A 25,886-nucleotide genomic window follows, 5' to 3' on the forward strand; every position below is an offset into this window, starting at 1 on the left:
ACTTTGCAGACATTGCAAAAAAACACGGTCCCTGGCCTGAAGCATTTATAATCTGGCACACATTCAGGGGAGAGATGAACACATTTCGCTGACAGTCTGAAAAGGAGTTTCCTGGATCAGTTTAATTCAGCAGACTGCATAAAGATGGGTTAGACACAAGCTTTTAGGAGTTACATGTATATAGCTGTGCTTACTACATACTGATCAACATGCATTGGCATGTCTTGCCCATACCTCCATGACTCTCCATGCTCATTCTGCATAGAATCACAAAGCAAAGCTTCCTACCTATGCCAAGAGTCTTTAAACCACGATTTGAGGATTTCAATAGCTCAGACATAAGTTAGGGGTTTGTTACAGGAGTTGGTGGGTGAGATTCCGTGGCCTGCGTTGTGCAGGAGGTCAGACTAGACGATCATAATGGTCCCTTCTGACTTTAAAGTCTATGATTCTATGATTGATAGCAGATGGCCAGGAATCCTGCCACAACCATATAGCCACCAAACAAGAAACAAATCCCCCTGCAAAAACCAACGGATACGTAATGGTCAGCAACCACTCAGAGCCAAAGAGTCTGACAGAGGTCTGCTTAACATGAGACTCTGCATGACATAACCATCTGGCTCTTGCCAGAGCCTCTTAAAGGTACAGTTCCCCACAGAAACCTTGGCTCTGGAGAGGAGTAATGAAATATAGAACTCTTTACCTCTAAGGGTATGTATACATTGCATTTGGGTGTATATAGGTAGACATACCCAAGTTGCATTAATCTAGCTAGAGCAGCTAAATATAGCCGTGAAGATGCAGTGGTGCTGGCTTCACAAGGGGCTGTACAAACTCGGCTGGAGCCCTGGGTACGTACTTACAGTTCTTGCTCACACCACCAGGGCTCATGCTGCCACAACTTCACTACATTTAGCCCAGTCACATCTACACATGCTGCAATCTCATATCCAATTGCAGTATAGGCATAACCTGAGTCTCTGGTCTGGACTCAGCCAGGGAGAGAGGGACTGAAAGTTGTTACCATCTCTGTTAAGGCTAATTCCCCACTCTGGCACTTTGAGTGCAGAAAGTGGTGGCCCACAAGGATTCTAAAAATTAATACTGGCCACTCCAGACTTGTATTAAACTCCCAAGGTTACAGATTCCTCTGACCTTGGATTAGTAGATGCTTTCATCACCCAAGTGCAGAACCCCTTTGAGAGCCCAGGAACGCACATTTGAGAATTCCTTCCTGTGGGGTACCCTCAAGCCCTTTCACCCCCGCCCCCAGGGAAGAGCTGAGAAAGAAAAAAAAAAGGGAAATTAGCTGTTGCCACCAACTAATTAAACAACGTGCACAAACCTCTTAAGACACAAAAATCCAATTCTGTTCTTAAAAAAGGTAAATTTTATTAATAAAAAAAGAGAAAGAAAATTCATCTGGGAACTCAGGCTATCGTTAGATTTAAAAAGAGCAACTACAAGGATAAAGCACCAAGAATGGCTTGAGGTCCATCTTAAAGGTTACTAGCAAAACAAAAGCACCTGGGGTTAGCACAGAGGAATCCAAAAGCCATAAAGATATAAAAGGGATAAACCTAATCACATCTTCCTAGACATTTCCTGATCTACTTACTGTGACAAAGTTCCTTCTCTACCTTGGTGAGTCTTGTGCTTATTGGCGGATTTGCTCGCCTCGGAGATTCACAGCAGCCCTCAGCTTGGCCGTTTTTCTGAACCCACAGTCCAGGTCGACTCCTCCTGTGTCTGACCAGGAGTTGGGAGGATTTGGGGGAACTCGGGCCCGCCCTCTACTCCGGGTTCCAGCCCAGGGCCCTGTGGAATGCAGCTGTCTAGAGTGCCTCCTGGAACAACTGTGCGACAGCTACAACTCCCTGGGCTACTTCCCCATGGCCTCCTCCCAACACCTTCTTTATTCTCACCATAGGACCTTCCTCCCGGTGTCTGATAATGCTTGTGCTCCTCAGTCCTCCAACAGTCCGTGTTCTCACTCTCAGCTCCTGGTGCCTCTTGCTCCAAGCTCCTCACACGTGCACCACAAACTGAAGTGAGCTCCTTTTTAAACCCAGGTGCCCTGATTAGCCTGCCTTAATTGATTCTAACAGCTTCTTGATTGGCTGCAGGTATTCTAATCAGCCTGTCTGTCTTAATTGTCTCCAGAAGGTTCCTGATTGTTCTGGAACATTCCTTGTTAGCTTACCCAGGGAAAAGGGACCTACTTAACCTGGGGCTAATATATCTGCCTTCTATTACTCTCCTGTAGCCATCTGGCCCGACCCTGTCACATTACATATCTGGGGTTTTAAATGAGTAGTTTCTAGGTATGATACTGATGATTTTGCATACCTGGCCCAAGTTTCTTACAGCATAACTCTGCTCTGTTCGCCTCTCCCTGGGAGAATAACAACAGACTGACAAAAGGAGAGTCTTTTCTCCATTTAAAAAAATTCTAGCCTTCCCATTGGCTCTTTTGGCAAGGTGTCCACTCACTTCCTTTTACCTATGCATAGCAGTGAGACTTTTTAACCCTTTACAGGTAGAGCAATTAGAGGACAGCTACTAAGAGAGATTTTATAGCTACTGGCTGGCTGGGTGTCCATAAAAGGGAGCTACTCCCCTCCCCCCTTCATTTATCACAATCTTTCAGCTGTCGATAGCCTGAGTGAAGTGAGCTGGAGTTCTCAGTCCAGTCCATAGCACCTACTGGAGATGGTCACATGGCCTTGGGAAGTATTAGGTAGGTACCTGGGTTGGTTGTCTTGGTAAGAGACTGATGATGGCTGACTGGGCATGAAGACTGAATTTCTCCTGCAGCTAGAGGCCCCACCCTGAAGGGTAATTCTAAGGCAGAAGACAGCATGGGGATGCTTGCTCTGCCACTACCCAAGCAGTACCTGTATTGTGATGAAGTAGAGAATGTCAGTCTCTGGAGCTGTCAATCCAGCATCTTTCACCAGCACGTGCAAGAAGCAATCTAGGGACAGAACAGTGTCTCGTGTAACCTGCATAGATTAGATTATAAACATATAAAATGACTAACCCATTGAACATGTTCTTCCCATACATATCCACCTGCATACACAATGCACTTGCATTATGTGATATTATAGGTTTAGACAAATGGGTTTTGTACAGGTTTCAGAGTGGCAGCCTTGTTAGTCTGTATCAGCAAAAACAACAAGGAGTCCTTGTGGCACCTTAGAGACTAACAAATTTATTTGGGGATAAGCTTTTGTGGGCTAAAACCCACTTCATCAGATACAGTTGGGTTTAATTTTCAACGCTGGGCAGGAAAAAAGTAAACTGGAGTCTTTTGAGGGTGTGTGTGCTGGGGGCAGAAAGGCAAAGCCTGCTATATCAAGGCTTTCTTAGAAAACAAAAGCAAGAATTAGATGGCTATAAAAACACTGGTTTCAGAGTAGCAGCCGTGTTAGTCTGTATCCGCAAAAAGAAAAGGAGTACTTGTGGCACCTTAGAGCTTAATCAATTTATTTGAGCATAAGCTTTCTAGAGCTCCAGCTCACTTCATCGGATGCATTGTCATCCAAAGTATAGTATATATTTCCTCTCTGTTTCTAGCACAGAGGCTGGGGAGATAAAGTAGTAGCTGAAGGAGAGATCAAGGTGAGTGTCAGTTACTTACTGCTGTTGATGACTGAGGGAACCTCCCACATTTTGTTTTCCTAAAGTACAGTACAAGCTTCAACCTGCTTAACAGCCTGGTTAGCTGTTATTTTCCCCCCTCCCAGGGTGCATTTTACATGCTGCTCCAGTGAAATGTGGTACAATTATTAATTGTTCACCAACACATAAAACACACGGTATTCTTCTTCGCCACCATCACAGCACAGATCTGATCAAACAGGAGAGCAGAAAAGGTCACCCACCAAGATAGTGATTCAGAGAACAATTCTGAGAATGAAAAAAAAAACCTCCGGGAGTTTATTTAAAATTTCCCTCTCCCTGTTTAAAAGAATTGGCTTGTTTGAACTTCCTAGGGAAGACAGGAGAGTATAAGAAATTGTTAGGCTTGTATCTGGCTGCGTTTCCTTTCTGACGAGAAAATACCCTCTCATCTCCATGTCTAAGGGGATGAATTCTTTATCTCACATTGTGTTTGTGCAGGAGCATGAAATGTATCCCTAACCTTGATCTACATCCCCATTTCACATTGCAAGAGCAACAAGAGCAGTGAGATACAGAATTAGAATAGGAAATCCACAAAGGGGTATGTGTGTGTGTGTATATACACACATTCCAAGAACTAGACTTTTTCTGTCTTTAACACATATGTTATTTAAAGTTAACTCATATGTGCACAACTCCCCAGAGATGCTCAGGGGCCCTGGTTTGTAAGCTTCTGTCTCTGTGGGAAGCTCCCGCCTGCCTTTCTGCAAACTGTCCCCCTGCTGCATTCAATGCGACAGATAATCTGAAGGCCCGTAAGAAAGGAATTAAATGCCCGTTATCACGCTGCCATGTTCCATTACTTTGTTTTAAAGGCCATGAACGCGAAGGGAGAAAACACAAGTGGAAAGTTAATTAAGCCACTGAAATGTCTGTGAAGCAACATTAAGGGTGGATTGTGCCATCACTGCTCATGCTGGCAAGCAGTTGCTCACATGTGTCAGTGAGTAAGAGTGGTACAGCCCACCCCTTCACTGTGTATTTTATTTTTTCTTGTGGATTTAGGGCTGGTGAAGTGTGACTGATGCCCAGCCCTGGAGCCAGACATAGAGTTCAATCTGGTGGGGAGTTTGGTAAAGGTGTGACCCTAAGAAGTGCTGCTAAGAAACTGCTCTTTATTTCCAGGCCACAGGAACCTGACTTTGGTCAAGTTTACAAAGGTGAATGCCCCTGCTGCATGGCAGGGCTCTCCTGGCTACTCCTTCAGGGGGAAACCAACTGAAAGCAGAGGGTGAGCTCCCACCCTTCTCCCTGGCTTTCGGGAGCTCATTTCCTCCAGGGCTCTCTCTCCTCATGGGCTGGTGAAGTGAGGGCCCTCCCCAGGCAGGGTTCTCCAACATGGGAGCAGTGTGAGGAACTGGGGCTCGGTGAGGGGTCCTGGATTCTCAGCCTCCCTGGAGCAGCGGCACCCAACAAGAGGAGAGGAAGTGGCCCCCATCTGCCTCTTCCACATAAAACTCTGTTGCCTACCAGCTCACCTTCCAGCTAGGAGGTAAGGGGTGAAGGGAGACTGCTCTGCCTGCTCCAAGGGAGATCAGAGGAATCAGCACCCACTATGCCTCCTCCACTCCAAAGGACAAAATTCCCCAAGGCAACAAAATGGCCCTGTCAGCTGCCTGCCCCCTGCTGGCAGGGCGTATGTGTGGGGGGCAACGTTAGGAGAGGTAACGGGCACTATGTGGTGCCAGATGGGAACAACAGGAGGGGACGAAGGTGGGAAATTGAGAGAATGGCAGAGGAGCAGGACAGGGACACAGGGACTTAGATGGAGAGGGGAAGTTAGTCAGGGAAATGTGAAAAATGACAGGGACAAGGGTGTGGCAGAGAGGGGGAGGCAGGAAGTGCTGTGATCCTAGGAGAGGAAAGCAGAGCTCAGGTGACAAGAGGAAGTACAGAGATAACAAGTCTGTGGAAGTCAGGTGCCACAATTCAGCCACAAGTGCCACATTCAGGCCAGAGCAATGTCTGGGATGTGACCATGCAGGAGACGGGGGCTTGAGAGATCCTGCAGTAGGTGGGAGATGGACACGAGAGCTCAGAGATCGTACGGAGAACCTGCTCTGGTGCCTGCTGGTTCTGCTGCACATTTGCTAGTATTGAAATAGAATTTGCCTCTGTCCTGTTCCAGTTGACTAGTATTAATGGTCCCATATCTAACACAGTATCTCCTTCCTTCCCCACCTCCATAGCATCTCTCTCCCACGCTATCTAAATGGCAGGAAAGTCAGTTGGGGAGGCCCTTCCGGTTTCATGTTAGATTGCGAATCCTAGTCAAATCTGCACAACGCCATTTATAGAAGCGGGGGGCAGGGGACGACAGCACCCAATCGTAGCCCCTCCCCACATGCCTTGGTTCAGATCCACAAAGATCTTCAGGCACCTAACACCTATTAGTGTGCCCTTGCTCTTACACATGTACTTTTGTTGGGCTGGTTAGGGGCCTTCTTAGGGACAAGAACTCCTTTCAGATTTCTCCTCTTGTCCCATCCCATTGCCGCAAGCTGGTGTTACCCTTCCATGATAGGTTACCCTTCCACAGGCTCACAAGAAGCCAGTGCTGGGGTCCCAGCCAGGTGCAGAAGACAAAGGGTTTTATGGGGCTGTCGGCCCCTCCCATCAGGGTCCCACCCACAACAGTCTCACTCAGCAGCAGCAATTGTTCACCAACTAGTCCCATGTAGCAAATCCAAAGACTAGCCCTACGTCCAGCATCCTTTCACCTGAATAGCTCCAGCAGGCTCTAGCACATTCCTGGCCCCTGCCAGGCCTCTCTCTCAGAGCTGGAGCTCTCCCCTTTTAGCTCCTCCTGCCCAGCCTGACACCTCTTGCAGGTGTAGCAGGGCAGGCTCATGGAGCCCTCAGCAGCTCAATAACCCTTGCCTGGCCAGAGTGGGGTTTGGATAACCCCTCACAGCCTCCTTATCACAAGACCCACCAAGAAACATCCCCTCTGATTTTGAGCCATCCTCTTATATTGTTCTACTTTAACCAAAACTTCCATGTTACTGAAGGCTTGTCCCCCCTCCCCCCAATGACAGCCACACTTGACTCTTCAGTCTGCTCTGTGAAATTCAGTCATTCCTAGTCACTCAGCAGCCCCCAAAGCTGGTGGACTGTTTGAAGTCTAATTTTAGAGGCCCAGGTGAGCCATTTAATAGTCAATCTCTGCTTTCATGACCCCAGTATGTAGGTATTTGGGTGAGTCTGTGCCAGCACAGACCGCACAGGACTGGAGAAGGGAGGGAGAGTAAAGGTGGCTGTATGCCATCTTTGCACCCTCCTGAGTCTCCACTGCTCTGGAAGCTGAAACATTGCCTGGCCTAACTTAGCTAGCCCCAGGGCAGCACCACTGCTGAGAATATTGTAGCACCTGATCCCTTATGCTCTTGGCATTCCCCGTACAGCAGGGCTTGTGGGAGAGTCTTACAGAGCAGCTGATAGTGGTCTTATGCATTGCCTGCACCAGAGGAATTCTTATCTAGCCATGGTGGGAAAATGTAAGGACCACAGCAATGAACAAGGTCTGTAATGGGGGTTCAAATCTCATTCTTTGTGTTGACATTTCTACTGTCTTTATCATCCTAAGGGAGCCATTTATAGGGTTGAAATAAGACATCTGCTCTGCTCATAGTACTTCTACTGTTCAGGACCTAAAAACAAGAGCTGTCTCCTCACTGTATTTTAGCTCTATAAAGGGCCCTCAAATTATGCAAAAAGCAAGGAGAAGTGTAAACAATTATAAACCATCACTGCAAATTGTAAAAGCCCCACATGCTACTCTCTAACAGGTCTAGCTCACCACACTAAAAACCTCAAGTCATTTAGCAAGTTTCCCATTTTGGGGAGGGGGAACAGGGGATATGTGTGTATATTAACTGGCACCAGCTGCCTCCCTACAGCAATAGAAATGTTTGAAACATGTAGCAACGTCCTATGACAGAATTCAGGAGTGCTACTGGGTCACCAGCAAACCAGGGATAACTCCTGATTGGCTTCCACAGGTGCTGCGGGAAGATATTGAAGGAGGGATGAAGAATGCAGGACAATCAGCTTCCACAGAGTAACATGGTTCTGTCATGTTACAGTCTTATTTCTTCTGGTTAAATGGCCGTATAGGTTGTTAGATCTTGGAGAAACACTTGCTAACAACAGTAAGTTGTGATGCAGTCCTTTCTAGAAGTTGAGTGTGTTATATGTTCATTCCTTCATCTCTCTGACTGAATCATTTTGGAGATGTAGAGCTGCCACTTATGTGTACAGACATTCAAAGCAAACACACACACACACACACACACCATGATGCCACAACATTACACTGCAAGGGAGACAGGAAACTCTAGGGTCAGGATTAGACTAGGGAATTTTAGAAAAACGTTTCCCCAGTGCTACCATTATTTTAACTGCACTGCTGGTAGCAGCAGTCAGAGTCCTAGGGCGCACAAAGCTGGGGCCACTTCTGGAATTCTGAATACCCTATAATTTAGATCCGAACACAAGGGGGAATTTGTGCCTAAAATCTCCCCTTGTAGACAAAGCCCTGGGAGACAGCAGGAGAGGATGCCTATGTTGGCAAACTACAGGCATCTGCTTCTGCTGTCTCCCAGGGCTTTGTCTACATGGAGAGATTTTATGTAAAAATCCAGGGCACTACAGTGTGTAAGTAATGATTTGGAGTGGAGCTTGTCTTTGTTTTTGTGTTGGGTAAGACCAGTTGGATGTGTTTGATTTCACCATCACTCTCTGAATGCCTGAAGGAATTTCAAAAGCCGTATCAAGGACACAAGCACCCGGAGAACTTTTCTTTGGTGCCTGATCTGGAGTGGGAGGGTAAGCATTCATTGTATGATGCTGTCACCACTTAAGCCTTACTGCAGTAAGTACTGTGGCTTTCCCTCCTCAAATGAAACGTGGAAAGATGCCCTCCTGCAAGGCTGATAATCCCGCTATCAGCTCCTCCTGTCCCCTTGCCAATCTGCACTAGTTCAGCTACGGAGAGCCCACGCCAGAACACTTTCTGCTCCAGTTACAGCCGTGCAGCCCCACAGGAGCTAATGGAGTAGAACAGCACAGAGAGTGGCCCAGTATGTTTACTTTCTCCAAGGGAAGGCCTTCTGTTTGGATAGATTAGCTCCTTGCCTGTGTTTTCCCCCGGCACAGCAATGCCAGCTCCGCCCCAGGGAGCGGCAGGAGACCCCTCTTCATCAAATCCCACCCCCAGGATCCTAACAGTGGCAGCTTGTGTTCTCCACATTTCCTTCTGATCTCTCCCACCCTGTCTTCCAGCTTTCTGGGTTCCTCCTTCAGGGCTGCCTCCTGAAATAACTTTATGAAAGAGAATAGTACATTCCTATTTCAACTCCAAGCTTGGCATTCAAGTCAAAATAAGCAGAGATCAGTCACAGCGTGGGAGGCAGAAAGAGCCCCGCTGTAGCTTTGTGACACGTCTTACAACCTCTGTTCCCATTTCTCTTTCTGGCTTGTAGGCTGAACTACCAGCAACGGAAATTTATCCTCTCACCCTCTGACTATACAGGAGTGGGCAGCGTGACACAAGAAATAAAGTCAGTAGGTGGTAATGACCTTGTGAAAAAGTGTCTGTGTTGCAAAGAAGAGATAATTACACAAAATTAATCTCACCCACTATGCCCCTGCACAGCCAGCACTGTGATGCTACATTCCAGTCACCACATGATCTGCACCTTTTACCCCTCCTGCTCTCTTCCAGTGCATCCTCCTCCCAGGTCTCATATCAGTGCAGTCACCTGGCTCCAGGTGGAATTACAGAGATCTCCCGCTCTCAGAGTGGGCCCCAGGCTGCAGTCCCCTGGCGCTAACTGTGATTACTCCAGTAGGTCTGAGTCTGCAGAACTGAGCCCGACTCCAGGCAATGACAAGGGGAATCAATGACCAAACAGCCCCCTTTAAAACAAAGTATCATTTATTTAGAATAAAGGCATTTAAAAGAAAACAGCTCTTCAAAACCACAAACCAGCCTACATGCACATCTAGTTCATCAGGAGTTTAACCATTTTTCATGCAGGGATCTGGCAGGACTAGCTCCCTAGAGACACTTTCACAGAGCTTCTCTCTCTGTCAACTTGTCTCCCTGTCAGAGCTCACGGACAGCCCCTGGCAGCTCACCCCCTTTGCAGGGATCAAGCCACTATTATCTGTTTATAGCCCTTTGATCTGGTAACTCCCAGCATTGGCTAAACAAGGTTTGCAATTGGTTGGAGGCAGGACACAGGCTTCTTGAAGCTAACAGTCTGCCCCATTGTCTTTCAAGTGTGCACTTGGTGTTCCTATCTGGGAAGCCTTCATGTACACAGCCCATTGAATTCAAGCAGTATAGGCATACAACAAACATTCCACTACCCTCACTATAAGTTAGATCAATACAATAACTTCTCTTCTCTGATCCAGTCAGCTGCTGTGTCCACAAAATCTTTATATCTCAGCATACATAACACTCTTACATACCAGTTCCCTGTCACACCTTAGTCCTTCTGCTCTGAAAGCACACACTTCTATCACCAGAGCTAAAGGAGATCTCCCTTAACTGGCAGTAGTAATAGGCCCCTTATCCTACTGTAAGCCAGTCTCCAGCAGGCAGTGTCAGTACATTAAAACTTTTCAGTAGTCATGAGTGATGGAACAAAGCAGAGTCTTGGGTGGGTTATGATAAATGTGGATATAAATCCTACCCAGAAGCCTATACTGTGTCTAGGAGCCCTCAAGTTTATGGCGCCTTGCAGAGGTAAAGTTAGACTCCATGAGGAAGGGTAGAACCCCTCAATTTAGGGAAAGGGGGGTAGAGACAGAGCCAAGAGTGAATAGGAGTTACAAAGGACATTTTGGGTGAATGACTTTCTGTATATCTACACTGCAATTAGACACTCGTGGCTGGCCCATGCCAGCTGATTCAGTCTCATGGAGCTATTTAATTGAGATGTAGACAGCACCTGGTTGGGCAATGGCTCTGGCAAGTCCTCAGCACTTCAGGGATCCTCTTCAGGCTCCAGCCCCAGCAAAAGGCTGGAGTCTGTCTCCTCCGGCGGCTCCAATATAAGTGAACTGCTGGGCCCACTTTTTATACTTCCTGTCCCACCCCTCAGCTTCTGGTGGGGTGGGTGCGGGTGTCTTGGAGGGAGGCTATGCCCCCTCACTGCAGACAGAGGAGACAACTCAGAGTTGAGTCCTAGAACTCCCTGTGACAGGTTCGGTCACAGAGACCCCCTTGGGACTGTCACCTGAGGTGCTGGAATTATCTCTGAGCCTGTTTTCCCTGCCAGCTTGGGACTCCAGAACCCTGCCTTGTTGAGCCAGACACATCAGCCTTCTGCAATACAGACCCAGGCCTGAACCACATCCCCAAAGATGCAAAGTTAACGGAAAATGGCTTAGCAAGTGCTCCTGTCTCCAGTACCCAGACACCCAGCTCCCAATGGGATCCAACCCCCCAATAAATCTGTGTTACTCTGCATAAAAGCTTATACAGGGTAACCTCATAAATTGTCTTCCCTCTATAACATTGACAGAGAGATATGCACAGCTGTTTGCTCCCCCAGCACTCACTTAGTCTGGGTTAATTAATAAACAAAAGTATAAAAAGTAGGATTTAAGTGGTTTCAAGTAATAACAGACAAAACAAAGTAAGTTACTGTGACAGGGTCAGGCCAGATGGCGACAGGTGAGTGATCCTACTGGAATCCAGGACGTGGGTGGGCAGAAGCCAGCCCACTGCTAAGGGACCTCCCCCCAAGCTTAAGGGGAGGATGCACATGCCCTGGAAGCCAAATGATTCCGGGGGACAACTAATGAGGTAAAAAGGACAGGAGTGAGGTCAAAGGGTCAAATGAAGGGAACCTGACGGGGACACCGAGCAGAGAACCCTGGACAGCGCCATCTTATCCTTGAAGGCATCAAGGAAACCAGCGGACGCCGCCCAGAGGAACTCTGCCCGGTTGTGTGAGCGGACGGAGGATCGGAAATAGGCCCCACAGTCATAGGAGACCCCATCGGCCAACCCCCTCTCCCTGGTTTTATAGTTGGCCATTTTAGCCAGTGTTAGGAAGAGGATGACCAAGAGGTCCTGTGACTTTGTGGGGCCGCAGCTAGGGAGTGCATAGACAAGAACGTGAGGAGAAAAGTGCAACCAAAAATGTAATAGGATGTCTAAGAGGAGCCGGAATAGGGGCTGCAATTTGGCGCACTCCAGGTAAATGTGCACCAGGGTCTCCCTCATGCCGCAGAAGGGGCAGGTGTCTGGGACGGGGATGAACCAGGCCAAGTACATGCCCATGCTCACGGCCCCATGAAGGAGCCGCCAACTGATATCCCTGGCGGGTCTCGGGACTAGGGTGGAATATAGGCTGGCCCAGCACTTTGTGTCGGGGCAGGATGTGAGGGTGAGGATGTGCAGCCAGCTCACGGTGAAGGGGTAGGCTGGTCGGATCCCTGGGGCAGGGGCCCAAAGAAAAGGTCCAGAGGGCCTGAGGTGGAGGGTGGGCGGGGCGTGCCCTCTCGTAGGACCCGGTCAAGGTAGGCCTGAGCAGCAGGCGGTAAAGCAGCCCTCACCTCCTGAAATGCACGCCGGGGAGTACGAGGCCTGGAAAGCCCCATGTGCTGAGTGAGCGTCAGGGATCCAGCCAGTGTCCCCGGTCGTAGTCCAGGAGGTCTCTGACATTGGTGACTTCTGCCAGGACCAACCTCTGGCGCACCGAGGGGGACTCTGCCACCTGCACACGGAGCTGGGGGTTGTGTAGCAGGGGCTCCGCGAGGAGATGTGTCCCCTCAGTGGCCACCACGGACCTGGTTGCTGACAACAGTTTCCAGGACCGGAGGAGGTCGTGGTAGAAGACCAGTAGCCTGGAGAGGTCTCGCGGAAGACCTCTCGGATGGAGATAAAGGAGCTGCTGGTCTTATTGGAGCCCTCGGAAGCGGCACAAGAAGGCATGCGCCAGTGCTCTCCACGCCGGACTATCTGCACCATAAGGGAGCCTCTGCAGGGCCTGGAGGCAGAAGACATGGACCTGAGTGCGCAGGCACTTCAGGCCCTGCCCTCCGTCCTCCAGGGGCAGGTGGAGGACCCCTGCAGAGACCTAGTGTACTCCTGGCCGAAAGAACTCCAGCATTGCCATCCGGAGGTTGGCCAGGAAGCCCGGCGCCGGGACCAGGGTGTTGAGCCGGTACCAGAGCATGGACAGGACTAGTTGATTGAGCACCAGTGCCCTCCCTCGAAGGGAGAAGCACCGGAGTAGTCCTGTCCATTTCTGGAGCCTCTCTGTCACCCTGCCCTCTAAACCATGCCAGTTCTCCGGAGGAGAAACGCCGAGTTAGAGCAGCAGACTGCTCCACCAGATGGCCTGAGGCGCAGGTGGGAGGGAGCTTGCCTGCCACCTGTCCCCGACCACCAGGACAGAGCTCTTGACCCAGTTGACCCAGGCAGAGGAGGCTGCTGAGTAGATGGCCTGGCAAGCCTCCACCCACGCTAAGTCGCCCAGGTCCTGAACCACGAGGTGCACGTCGTCAGCGTACGCTGAGGGGACCAGCCGCAGCTCCAGCTCTCACAGCAACAACCCTGTCAACCTCTGACGGAAGAGACAGAGGAAGGGCTCGATTGCCAGAGCGTACAGCTGGCCCGAGATGGGGCACCCCTGCCCTACTCCCCGCCCGAAGCTGACCGGTTTAGTCAGGATCCAGTTGAGCCTAACCAGACACTCTACAGAGGCGTACAGCACCTGGAGAAAACCCACAAACTGGGGTCCAAAGCCAAATGCTTGCAGAGTGCTCAGGAGATACCTGTGGTCCACCCTGTCGAACGCCTTCTCCTGATCCAGGGACAGGAGGGCAAATGACAGACCATCCGTACACCCAAGCTCCAGGAGATCCTGGACCAGATACAGGTTATCAAAGATGGTACAGCCTGGAATGGTGTAGGTCTGGTCTAGGTGGACCACGTCCGCCAGCACGGACTGCAGCCGCAGCGAGATGGCCTTCGATACGACTTTGTAGTCCATGCTGAGGAGTGAGACGGGACGCCAATTCCGAAGGTCGCGGGCGGATCCCCCTTGTTTGGGAGGAAGACGAGCATGGCTCACCTGAATGACAGGGGGAGGACCCCACTCTGGCCCTCCCACACATCTCCGCTGTATCCGTGAGGAGGGTGGCGTCCTCTGCCAGAAGGCAGGAGATGTGCTTCTTGGCCCCCCTCTTTCTCCAGGGTGTAGAAGAAGTGGGAGCCGCAATCCATCTCCCGCAGGAGGCGGATGCGGGATCGACAAAGGCACCCCAGGCCCGATGGTCCTCAAGGGCCCAGAGCTCCTCCCACTTCTCCCAGCACGCTCCGCAGAGGGATGGATCCTCGGAGCTGGCAGCCAGACACCTGTCCAGCTCTAAGACCTCCCATTCCAACTGCTCTATAGTCGCATCCCTCTGCCGGCTTGCGCCCCGGATGTAGTCGCGGCAGAAGAGCCGGGCATGCACCTTCCCCACCTCCCACCACTGCCACACTGAGGGAAAGGCATGCCTCTGCCCTCACCAGGCCAGCCAGAACTCCCAGAAGGACGCCACAAAGCCCACATCCTCCAACAAGCTCTTATAAAAATGCCAGTAGGCCGGCCCTGGCCTCTCCACACTGAGAGAGGCAGTCATGGTCACCAGATGGTGATCTGAGAATGGGGCCAGCTGGGTGCTGGAGGAGTGGGCCAGTGAAAGATGGAAGCGTGACAGGTAGATGCGGTCCAATCGGGAGTGGTGCGACCGCTAGGCCTCCACCTGGACGAAGGTGAACGTCGAGATGTCGTCTGGTGTGACCACCACCGGGACATCCACCAGGGAATGACAGTTGACAATCTCTTGGAGGACGTCCACATTCAGCTGGGCATTGCTCGATCCGAGAGCGGTCCCACTCGTTGAGGGTGGTGTAAAAGTTCCCGCCCAGGACCAGGCACTCGTGAGGATCCAAGGAAGGCAGATACCTGCTGATAAAAGCACAGCTGCTCCGGGCCCGATGTCAGGACATAAACTTTGACGAGGTTGACCACTAGCCCCTCCATGTAGACCTGGAGGTGCAGCAGACGGCCTGACACAGCCTTGGCGACCCCCAGCACCTTGAGCCGTAGGTTGAGGGAGAACAGGGTAGCCACTCGAGCTGTGAGATGGCTAAAATAGACCCTGTCCCCGCACTCCAGCCACGAGCTAGCTTCGGTGGCTGGATCCATATGGGTCTCCTACAGGAAGAAAACAGAGTACCGCCCCTCCCAAAGGAAGGAGAGCACCTAGCACCTGTGGAGACCCATCCTACATCCCTGGGTGTTTAATATGGCAAAAAGAAAAGGAGTACTTGTGGCACCTTAGAGACTAACAAATTTATCTGAGCATAAGCTTTCGTGAGCTACAGCTCACTTCATCAGATGCATTCAGTGGGTTATTTTTCCACTGAATGCATCCGACAAAGTGAGCTGTAGCTCACGAAAGCTTATGCTCAAATAAATTTGTTAGTCTCTAAGGTGCCACAAGTACTCCTTTTCTTTCTGTGGATACAGACTAACACGGCTGCTACTCTGAAACCTGTCATGTGGCAAAGGAGATTGGTTCCATAGTGAGTGCTGGAGGGGATCCTTGCTGGCAGGGACGCCTGTGGCCCCCATTGGGCCTCGCAGCAATCTGTTGTACTGGTGCCGCACAGCCCCTAAGAGGTCAGGACAGCAGAACACAGGGACAATCCTCAGGGGGTGGCCTAACAGGAAGGGGAATGAGATGACTCCAGGGGCAGTGTCAGCATAGGACGTGGGGCTAGGGGGGAATATGGGAACAGGGATGGGACTGGGATCAGAGAGGGGAGCAGACCCAGGATCAGTGGCCCTGGCAGCTGAGCTACCAGGGTATGGCACCTCCCAGCCAGGCTCAAGCGTGAGGGGGAAAAGGAGCGGGAGGGGGCCCTCAGTGATGCCAGGCTCAGGCACCATAGCAGGCTGTGTGCCCGCAGCCACAGCATCAGGGCATGGAAGTTCAACAGAAGGGCTCCCCACCTGGGAAGGAAATCGGGATCACCCCCTGTTGGAGTGGGGCAACCAGACCGCTCAGGGCCTGTCTGCATGGCACTGCCCATCACTGCAGTGGGCTCGGCAGACACTAGTGGGGTGCTGGCCACGACTGAGCAGGGGGATGAGTCCGGGAGTTCCCTGAGAGTGGGAACAGTGACTGGGCGGCAGGGGGGGAGGGGAGGGGAGGGGAGGGAGGGGTAAAGGGAGGGCAGTGTGAAGCTGCCCAGATCGAGGCCCGCTGATGGTGGGTCATCCCCTCTCTGAGTGACTGGAGTCAGACCTAGGGCCTTGATCCCCTCAAATGGAGAAGTCTCCACCCACTACCCCAGGGGCCTCCCTGCCAGCATCCGAGGCAACACCCACCTCGGTGCCGACAGGAGGCATGGATGGCAAGGGGGTGAGGATGGAGGGCGATGGTATGGAGTGTCGGGAGTGGGGGGGGCAGCATGGGGAAGAGAAAGCTCCCCCTGGGACAGGCTCTCTCCTATGCCTGGGGATAACTCCACCACACCCTCCCCCATGGACCCCGCCGGACTGCACACCGTGGAGGAGTGGCCCACCTCTCATCTGGGCATGTTGGGGGGCTGTCCTCGGAGCCTGAGAGGGAGCGGTGGCAGGCTGGGAAGGAGGAGGAGTGGGAGAGGTGGTTGGCTGGCAACTATGGATGCCAGTGCCCCGGGGGGCGATGACAGGCAGTTTGGCAGTGGCAGTCAAGGCAGTAGCCACGGGGGTGGGGGGGACAGGGAAAGAGGTGGAGGAGGGGCAGCGGGTTCCACCCAAGGGGACCCACCCACCTTTTCCCCTGCCATAGTCAGTGTGGACAGGGAACAAACACCAGAGAAAAAGGAAGGGGACGGTCAACCACTCCTTCCAGCTAGGCTGTGGGCAGAGGAGGAGGGCACCAAAGGGGGAGGGGGGAAAAGAGTACGGTGGCACCTACCAAGGCAGGGAAGGAGTGGTGCAGGCACCAACCAAAGATGGGATTTACGGCTTCTCCGTCTGCACTAGGGGAGGGGGAAGGACTGTAATATCATGGGGGGATGTAGTGAATAACAGGGCTCAGCGCATTTGGAGGGGATGTGGGAGCACAGAAGGAGGGGCTGGGCAAGGCAGGGGCACTGTGGAGGGAGAGGGGAGAAATAAATGGGCTTGAAGCAGAGTGGGGACAGGGCAAGCAAACCAAAAGGACTAGCTTCAGGGGCCGGGTCAGGCAGGCAAACAAACAGACCTCCCAAGGGTGAAAGGCGGGGCAAGCAAACAAACTGAAGCTACTAAGGTCCAGGGCAAAAAGCGGGGGGGGGGGGGGGGGGGCGGGGAAGGGTAGCAAGGGGCAGGTAGCAATGGGAAAAGGGGCAGGCTGCAGCAAGAAGGCTGGTGGGCAAGGCAGAGAGTAGGAGAGTCCACCAGCCAAAGGCTGCAGGGGAGAGGAAGCAGTCCAAGGGGAGTGGGGGGCCCATGTGCGCTCACATGCACTTGTAAATCAGTTTGAACAAAGTGCTGCTTCAGGCCCAGGTGGTGGAAAAGGGGCGACGGAGGCAGCCGAGTCCCAGAGTAAGGAGTGGAGGCAGATGGTAAGTGGGGGTGGTGGAGGGGGCAACGGTGGTGGGGATAGGGTGGACAGATGGACCAGGCTCCACACCACACCCCACCCTACCCTATCTTCCCACAGGGACAGTCAATATCCCCACCACAAGAGCAAAGTTGAAAAAAAGTTACTCAGTCCTTTAGGTGACCCCCCTCCATGGTGTCCTGCAGGATTCCTGCCCGCTCCCTCAGCAACAGAGGTCTCCTTCTTCCTCCTCAAGGCACCAGCAGGCTTCCAAGCAGCAGAGGCAGCACCAGGCAGGAGGGACTCCTCAGGTGGTGGCAGCAGAAGCGGGGTCGGGGTCCCTCACTCCCCCTTGGGGGAGCAGGCCAGCAGCCCTGAAGGAGGAGCAGCAGCAACTTAGGAGCCCACCAGCCAGGGCTGGGGTCTGGCCAAGATGAGAAGCTGAGGCAGCAAGAGCTCTGGGCCTAGCAGTAGCTCCACACCCATAAGAGAGTGTTGTGGAACACAGATATTAGCCCTAGAATGTTAAAGACCCTTTTTCCTACAAATTGAGAAGGGGTTACTTCAGGTTAATTAGAGACACCTGAATCCAATTAAGGGCTGCCTGAGACCGTTTAAAACCCTTCCTGTAGTGAGGGGGACACAGACACATCAGCTGTTACTAGGCTAGTAGTATCAGGGAAGTAGCTTCACCAGGAGGAGAGGCTGTACCCTTCCCATAGGGGAAGCAGACAAGCCCAAGTGCTGGCTAGGGGAAGGACTGACACCCTGGTCCAGTGAGGACACAGGGAAAGGTATCACCCTTTGTTTGGGTCTGTGGGACTATTTCCTTTTTTGAGTGGGGAAGGAGCACCCCTTAGGCTTACCCTCAGGCCTACCCTGAAGACACAATCAAGGGAGCACTGAAGGGGGAAGGCAAACCCTGCCTCAGTGGGACTGATTACCCCAGGCCCACCACTGGCAGAGGGGAGAAATGCTAAGTCTGGCAAGAGAGAAGAGGTGCCTTGCCACACCCCCTATATTGAAACTTCCTGCTCCTTTTACACTGGGATCAGCTGATTCACCCATGCATGGATCATCATGTAATCAGGGCTGGCTTAGGCCACGTCTACCCTACAGACCTATATTGGTATAACTACATGGGTCAAGGGAGTAAAAAATCCACACCACTGAGCAACGCAGTTATACTGACCTAACCCCCTGTGTAGACAGTGCTATGACAACAGGAAAGCTTCTCCTGCCCATGTAGCGACTGCTTCTCAGGGAGCAGGATTAACCATGCCCAGGGCTGGATTAACCTTTTGTGGGCCCTGGCCAGTGGCACATTAGCCACTGGGCCAATGGGGCCTGTGCCTGGGGAGCCCTGTAAAAACGAGCACCCCCCACGCCCTGACCCCACTCCACCCGCCTACCACTTCTGCCGGGGTGTGGGGGAGAACTGCAGGTGGAAAGGGTGGGCGGGTGGCCCAGGGCCCCACAACCCCCTAATCTGCCTGTGGCCCTGGCACCCAGACTGTGGCCCAACCCCTGAGGCCCTGCCCCCCACTCCATCATGCTTGGTTTCTTCTTCCCAAGGCTGAGCTTGCCGCTCGTGTAGGGGGGAGGGGGCAGAGAGGAGCAAGATGTGAGTGGATGGGTGCAGGGAGGGTGTGGAGAGGAGTGAGGGGATGAGGGGGTGGAGAGGAGCAAGCGAGTGGCAGGTCAGGCATGGGGGCGGAGAGGAGTGAGTGGGGGAGCAGAGCCTGCGGGGAGGGGCAGGGGAAGAGGCCAAGAAGAGGTGGGGCCTTAGGGTGGAGCGCAGGAGCTGGGGGTGGGGCCAGGGTCTGGGTGCTGGGGCCCCTTCTGAGTGTTGGCGCAGTTGGCACCATTATAAATCTGGTACTGACTATGCCAACAGGAGAAGCTCTCCTGGCACTGTAGTAGTAAGACAAACCCTTAGCCCCAGGCCCTCCAGCCCATGGAGCAAGCCACCCTGATATAGGCCTTAATCGATATCATTCTAAAGGGTACATTAGTATAGCTACTCCTCTGAGCAATGTAGGATGTAACAAATACTTGTCATACCCGGTCTTTTTTCAATGAACTATGTTCAGAGATATGCAGAGATGTTTCCTGATTTAGGGCAATATCCATCTTTGGAAGAGTTTTACTGGTGGTTAATGACCTTAATATTTCACATACAGAATTTTAAAGAATGCAAAAGAGATGAAGTGGGAGGTTGCTGTTTGCTTAATGTCTGTATAAAAGGAACTGTTGTCTAAATAGGCTCTTCTGTGTATAATGATGCTTCCTAGGGTGCACTCCATAGGTGTACCACTGGAAAGCTATCTGTTGCCAAATGAATACTTAAATGACCTAATTTTAAACAATGTTCTTAAATGCACTTAAACTCCATAAAACACCCTGCTGAGGGCAAAATGAGCAGACTGGTTATTCAACAGTCACAGCTGGAAGACAGAACAAAGGTCCAGTCATTAAAGCTATCACAGAACCAGTATTATTACAACTGTACAGAAATACTCCTGTAATGATTCCTCACTGATTGGCATCGATAACATAATGTAGCAACAGATAATGCTCTCTCTCTTCTGGGTTTATCCTCTTATTGTAGTTCTTGGAGAAAGAGCTTTTCAAGCACTACAAAGTTTGCTTGTTGTGTTTAACATTTAAATAAACTTAACTGTGGCAAAATCAAAGTGGCGTCATTGAAACACTGTAAGTGGGGTTTGTTAGTCATTAATCATGTCTTTGAATCCTTCACTGAAAGTAGGAGCTTAAGCTTATTCCTAACTAGCAGTCTATGGCCCTGTAAAATGTAACTTGAAACATATGTTTAAGTCCTATTGACTTCAAAGGGGTTTAAGCACATACTTAAGTGCTTTAATGAATTGGGGACCTTAGTTAGGTCTGAGAACCATAGAAAGTAAAAGGATATTGAGCATGGTCGGCATCTATTTGCATGCAAAGAATATTCATAATGTTTCACGGCAGACCCTTTAATTAGTACCTAATCTGTAGACTATAAGGAAAGCATAGCCTGCTCTCAATCAGCACCATCAAAGTATCACAGAAGCTGTTCCCTATTAGTTACATGTGATCACCACTGAAGCTAACCTCCTATCATCTAATTAATAAGAAAAATGGATTTTTATATCTTTCATATAACAAATAGTATTCCCCTTTTGATTGCATACCTGTATTTGTTTAGCATAAAAAGGACCTTAAGACTCTCTCTGAAATTAGGTTTTTCTGCACTTGAGTCTTTGAACAAGCCTTTTTGTTTAAAAAGCCAGAGGAAGCTCTGAAATGTGCAGAGTCCCTAGGGATAAGGTAACATACAAGATAAACTGCTCAGAGATCAGGGTTCTTGCTAGATTAAATGCAATTTTCTACAACTATGAATGGAAAGAAAAATCCTGGGAAAATGAGATTTTCCACATTTGAGTAAGATCTTACTTTCCCATGGCAGCCTGCACGTCTTCACACTTATGTCAGTGGCTGTCCCTTGCAGACAGAGCTTATCAGGCACCAAGCGTATCTATTTGCAACTTTGTCCCTTTTACCTTTAATTCCAGTAGTTTTGGGATTCCATGGGGGGAGGGGGGGAAGAACCTCATTAGATCAGGATTTTCCAGGTGCCAGGCATCCAGTTTTCAACTAGAATGCTCAGTTGAAAAGGGACCCTGGTGGCTCCATTAAAAGTCCAGTTGGCAGCACAGTGGGGCCCTGGGGCTAAGGCAGGCTCCCTACCTGCTCTAGATCCATGCAGCTCCCAGAAGTGGCCACCAGGTCCCTGAAGCCCCTAGACCCATTGGCAGCCTGAAAGGTTCCGCGTGCTGCCCCTGCCCTGACGGCCGGCTCTGCAGCTCCCATTGGCCAGGAACCATGACCAATGGGATCTGCAGGTGTGAGGGCAGCATGCACCATGTGAAGCCTCCCTGGCCACTCATGCTTCTAGGGTCTGCAGGGACCTGGAAGTCGCTTCCCGGGAGCTGTGGTAAGTGCCGCTGGGACCCTGCACTCCAAATCCTCTCCCGCACGCCAACCCCCTGTCCCAGCCCAAAGTCCCTTCCTGCACCCAAATTCCCTCCCAGAGCCTGCACCCCACAACCCCCTACCCCAGCCCCCTCCTGCAGCCCAAACCCCTCATCCCTGGCCACAGAGCCCACACCCCCATCTGGAGCCCTCAGCCACTGCAACCCCCTGCCCCAGCCCAGAGCTCCTCCTGCACCCTGAACCCCTCATTTCTGGCCCCAGCCTGGAGCCCTCTCCTGCACCCCAAACCCCTCATCCCTGGCCCCACCCCAGAGCCCGCACCCCCAGCCGGAGCCCTTACCCCAACCCCCACCCCAGCCTGGGGGAAGTGAGTGAGGGTAGGACACAACAAGCGATGGAGAGAAAGGGGATGGAAGTGGGGGTGGGCCCTCAGAGAAGGGGCGGGGCAGAGGCTGGGCCTCAGGGCAGGGCAGGGCTGGGCTGTTCAGTTTTGTGCCATTAGAAAGCTGGCAACCCTATTTTCCACTGGAAGAGCCAGGAGTCATACACTGAGTTGGTAGCTTCCTCTATTCTCAATATTGTCAGCTTTATCCTCTGAGTAGGGCTCCTAGGTGCTACAGCAATACAAATGAATAAATAATAAAAAGCAAGTGACTATTTCCCAAGGAACTAAACAGTTACATTAGTTAGGATTAAAAAAAACCCACCACCACAACCAAACATTTAGAAGAGATACATTGCTGAGAAACATGAGGCTTAAGCCAACCTCAGAACAAAGGGGCTAGGAAGAAACTTCCCCTATGGGTAGAACCTCAGTGAACAATTATGGTATCTTACACCTTCATCTGAAGCATCTGGTATGGGACATGTTGGAGACAGGAGGATGGGAAGTGGGACCACTGTTTTTATCTGCAATGGCAAGTCAAGATTGTTGTTTGAGGTGATTCAGAAGAGGTAAAAAGAAAAGGAGTACTTGTGGCACCTTAGAGACTAACCAATTTATTTGAGCATAAGCTTTCGTGAGCTACTTCATCGGATGCATACTGTGGAAAGTGTAGAAGATCTTTTATACACACAAAGCATGAAAAAATACCTCCCCCCACCCCACTCTCCTGCAGGCAATAGCTTATCTAAAGTGACCACTCTCCTTACAATGTGTATGATAATCAAGGTGGGCCATTTCCAGCACAAATCCAGGGTTTAACAAGAACGTCTCCGGGGGGAGGGGGGGGGTTAGGAAAAAACAAGGGGAAATAGGTTACCTTGCATAATGACTTAGTCACTCCCAGTCTCTATTCAAGCCTAAGTTAATTGTATCCAATTTGCAAATGAATTCCAATTCAACAGTTTCTCGCTGGAGTCTGGATTTGAAGTTTTTTTATTGAAGAATTGCAACTTTCATGTCTGTAATCGCGTGACCAGAGAGATTGAAGTGTTCTCCGACTGGTTTATGAATGTTATAATTCTTGACATCTGATTTGTGTCCATTTATTCTTTTACGTAGAGACTGTCCAGTTTGACCAATGTACATGGCAGAGGGGCATTGCTGGCACATGATGGCATATATCACATTGGTGGATGTGCAGGTGAACGAGCCTCTGATAGTGTGGCTGATGTTATTAGGCCCTGTGATGGTGTCCCCTGAATAGATATGTTGGCAACGGGCTTTGTTGCAAGGATAGGTTCCTGGGTTAGTGGTTCTGTTGTGTGGTATGTGGTTGCTGGTGAGTATTTGCTTCAGGTTGGGGGGCTGTCTGTAGGCAAGGACTGGCCTGAGTGTTGGGTCATCCTTCAGGATAGGTTGTAGATCCTTAATAATGCGTTGGAGGGGTCCACCATGATTTCAACAATTTCCATCCCACCATCAACCTCAGCCTGGTCCAGTCCACACAAGAGGTCCACTTCCTGGACACTACAGTGCTAATAAACGATGGTCACATAAACACCACCCTATACCGGAAACCTACTGACCGCTATTCCTACCTACATGCCTCCAGCTTTCACCCTGACCACACCACACGATCCATCGTCTACAGCCAAGATCTGCGATACAACCGCATTTGCTCCAACCCCTCAGACAGAGACAAACACCTACAAGATCTCTATCAAGCATTCTTACAACTACAATACCCACCTGCGGAAGTGAAGAAACAGATTTGATAGAGCCAGAAGAGTTCCCAGAAGTCACCTACTACAGGACAGGCCTAACAAAGAAAATAACAGAACGCCACTAGCCGTCACCTTCAGCCCCCAACTAAAACCCCTCCAACGCATTATTAAGGATCTACAACCTATCCTGAAGAATGACCCAACACTCTCACAAATCCTGTGGGGGGGGGGGTGAGAAAACCTGGATTTGTGCTGGAAATGGCCCAACTTGATTATCATACACATTGTAAGGAGAGTGATCACTTTACATAAGCTATTGCCATCAGGAGAGTGGGGTGGGGGAAGGTATTTTTTCATGCTTTGTGTGTATAAAAGATCTTCTACACTTTCCACAGTATGCATCCGATGAAGTGAGCTGTAGCTCACGAAAGCTTATGCTCAAATAAATTGGTTAGTCTCTAAGGTGCCACAAGTACTCCTTTTCTTTTTGCGAATACAGACTAACACGGCTGTTACTCTGAAACATGTCAGAAGAGGTAGCCACCCTTTGTTCCAAGGCTGAAATCTCCAGCTTTTTTCATTCCTTGGCAGCACTTTGATGCATTTTGACTTCTGAAAACTTACCAGATTCCACTGTAGTTAGGTGTAGGGTCATTCTTGGTGTGATGCTGGCAGCCAGGTGCCTGGGCTTGGTTCTACTAGCTTGACTGCCCTTTCTGCTCTGCTCCCACTCTATTGGCCAGCTGAGCTTTGCTTTTCCTCTCTCTAATGCTTGATTCTACTGAGGCTGAGGAAGCTGTTTTGTGATTTAAATTCTGTGATTTAAGCAGCTGAGAGGCCAAAAGTTAGCACTTGAAGCAAGGATTTTTAAAAGGCCTGATTGAGATACTGCTGAGCTGAGCTGCTGTGTGGCAACATGTGATCTGGCCAACCAGGGATTTAAAGAAACAGTACACACATTCTCACAGCAGCTAAGCAGTGAGTGGGTCACACTGGATTTTTAAGGTAATTCACAGATTCTACCAGCTCTCTATCATGTAGTAGTTCTTTGCTCTTCTCCCCTACTGCCTCCCTCTTCTGTTCTGAAGGATGCACTGCATTTACTAACTGGCTGTTATCAATTAGCATTAGCCATAACAATAATGAGACATGCAGTGTTGCTGTAGCTCGCATTTGTCCCAGGATATTAGAGAGAAGGTAGGTGAGGTAATATATTTTAATGGACCAACTTCTGTTGGTGAGAGACAAGCTTTCAAGCTTAAACTTCTTCAGGTCTGGGAAACGTACTCAGCATGTTACAACTAAATACCAGGTAGAACAGATTGCTTAGCATAACTAGTTAGCACATATTTCAAAAAGAAAAGGAGTACTTGTGGCACCTTAGAGACTAACCAATTTATTTGAGCATAAGCTTTCATGAGCTACAGCTCACTTCATAGGATGCATCCGATGAAGTGAGCTGTAGCTCACGACAGCTTATGCTCAAATAAATTGGTTAGTCTCTAAGGTGCCACAAGTACTCCTTTTCTTTTTGCAAATACAGACTAACACAGCTGCTACTCTGAAACCACATATTTCAAGGGACCATTCGAGGTGAAGAGGCCCATTAATACTCAGGGGTGGGGGGAGGAGGAACAGAGGAAGGAAAACAAACAGATTCAGAAACTGCAGACATATCTCCACTGTTATAATGAGTAATACTGGTTTCCACAACACACCTTTCAAGATCCATGGGTCCTACACATGGATCTATGGGCCTACCACAACGTATGTACCTCATCCAGCGCATTAAATACCCCAGCTACAACTATGTGAGTGAAACCAGACAATCATTATGCTCTCAAATGAACTCTGACCAAAAAAAAAAAAAAGATAAAAAACAAAAACACCATATCACCTGCGGGTGAACACTTCACAAAATGATCACTCCACATCTGACCTCTGTCCTCTTTCTTAAAGGAAACTTGCACACCACCTTCAAAACATGAGCCTTGGAGCTTAAATTCATAATTTCGTGCAACACTAAAAATCATGGACTGAACATGGATTTATGGCTTATTGCAACTATCTATAACCTACTAACAAGTCCCTCCCCCACCGCTGCCTTTCCCCCCACCCCTTCCTTTCTCCCTATGATTGGAGGGGTATGAACAGGCCACTTCGCCTTAAATGGTTCCTTGAAATGTGTTAACTACTATGATAAACAAATTGTTCCACCTTGTATTTAGCTGTGACACTTTGAGCATATTTCCCAGATCTGAAGAAGAGCTCTGTGTCGCTCGAAAGCTCGTCTCTCTCGCTAACAGAGGTTGGATCAATAAAAGGTATTACTTCACCCACCTTGTCTCTCTCGGATCCTGGGAGCAACACGGCTACAACACTGCAAACATATAAAACTTTTATACCAGTCAAAGGCAGGTGAAAGATTTTAATCAATTTTTAAATTCTAACTTTTTTGGGTGCTTTTTACAAGCCGAAGGAAGGTTGGGAAC

The 25,886-nt window shown here is 50.2% G+C and overlaps 1 long non-coding RNA gene across 1 annotated transcript in view; it reads right to left on the reverse strand.

Annotated features, from left to right (window-relative positions):
* LOC141994472 (uncharacterized) overlaps positions 1 to 24,037 on the reverse strand; it is a 32,921-nt gene extending 8,884 nt beyond the window's left edge. The window contains exons 1-2 of the long non-coding RNA XR_012641135.1: positions 24,019 to 24,037; positions 2,901 to 3,008 (exon numbers count right to left, since the gene is read on the reverse strand). This is a non-coding gene — a long non-coding RNA (uncharacterized LOC141994472). The remainder of the gene's footprint in view (positions 1 to 2,900; positions 3,009 to 24,018) is intronic.
* Positions 24,038 to 25,886: the final 1,849 nt, after the last annotated feature.

Source organism: Natator depressus, chromosome 10 (assembly GCF_965152275.1).
Source record: "Natator depressus isolate rNatDep1 chromosome 10, rNatDep2.hap1, whole genome shotgun sequence".
Classification (NCBI taxonomy): domain Eukaryota; kingdom Metazoa; phylum Chordata; order Testudines; family Cheloniidae; genus Natator; species Natator depressus.